We start from the raw sequence: 1,444 nt of genomic DNA, 5'->3' as shown, positions 1-1,444 counted from the left end.
TTAGCTAATGAAGGAAACTGTTCATTAGAATTCTTTGTTACTTGTGTGTGATTTAAAGGGGACATCTGTCATGATTTCAAGTAGATTTGAAGAGTGGAATCGAAAATAACATCATATAGGATGAAATCCCCCAAAAATATCAATTTAATTGAAAAAAAAGTGGATAGAGAAATGTAAACTTTTAAAGAGTTCCATGAAATAAAATTGTTAAAATATAAAGTATAATGAAGATTTTAAAAGATTCAACCTAATTTTAATTGGTAATGTTGCTTCATAATGACAGGTTTTTGTAGTCCAACTCCAAATATGTTTTGTGCACAAAATGTCTTATTTTCTCTATCATCTCTAAAGATGCAGCTAAACTCTTTGTGACCTGAACATAAAAGTACATTGATTTTACCCAAGGTTTCTGCTTTTAAAAACAGTCAAGATATTGATATTAAAACAAAATATGAGAGCAATAGAGGGAGGAGCAAATCAAAATATATTTTGGTAATTCCTGTATTTCTGTTGACAATTTTTTTAACTGATTTTTTTCTACTGAGTAGCATGCAAGTATAGGGCATTAATGAATTTGCCAGAATTATGAAGTATCACAGATCCATCCCTCATAAATTTTGCCAAGCACTACAAATTGTGTATACTCGCGCGCCATAATGCAAAGATTTACTGTTGAAATTACAAATTTTCCTGTTCGGTCGCTACACACACCTCGCCCTGGGCGGACCCTCGCACAACACCCCTTTCTAAAGAAGATAAAATTACAGCCACGTACCCTGTGCCCTCTCTGCTATACCAAATTTTATTGTTTTCATGCTTTAAATAAAAGTGCTTATGTTGATTTCAAGCAAGGAGCCTTGTTTCAAGTCAATAAACCTAATTGTTCTCGCTCATGCTGTGCGATCGTAATATATTTTACGATGTCACGGATATGTTTTCACGACACCCGAAAAATTCTTCTCGCACTTCGCGCTCTGTTGCCAGGTATACTGACCTAATAGATACATTAATAGAGACAGTGCCATAAATGGATTTCTATCTCACAGATTCTCATATTGATCAAATAATGTGAGCGCGAAGCGGGATCTGACCATTTTTTATATTCAGACCTAGTAAAGGACATCATAAGCAAATTTTTGTTATCATAATTCGTACCTGTCTCGCTCAACAAACAATATGAGCGCGAGCTGAAATTTTTGTACATAAGTATTGACCCCAAACGGACATATTTTAGAAATCAATTAAGACTATGCATATCTCACTATATAGTCATCTAATGCAGTGACAAACGCTTCATGATGAATTTGTTAGTATTACATCTAAACACACGAAACATTTTGTATAGTCATTGTAATCTTGATTATCATACGCATCTCACTAGTCAAATATTGAGAAGCGCGGGCTAAAATGTAGGGAATTCAGACCTAAAGAGGTGCATTCTAAG

The sequence above is a fragment of the Lytechinus variegatus genome, chromosome 3 (assembly GCF_018143015.1).
Source record: "Lytechinus variegatus isolate NC3 chromosome 3, Lvar_3.0, whole genome shotgun sequence".
In the NCBI taxonomy this organism is placed as follows: domain Eukaryota; kingdom Metazoa; phylum Echinodermata; class Echinoidea; order Temnopleuroida; family Toxopneustidae; genus Lytechinus; species Lytechinus variegatus.
This window is presented reverse-complemented; position numbering follows the sequence as displayed.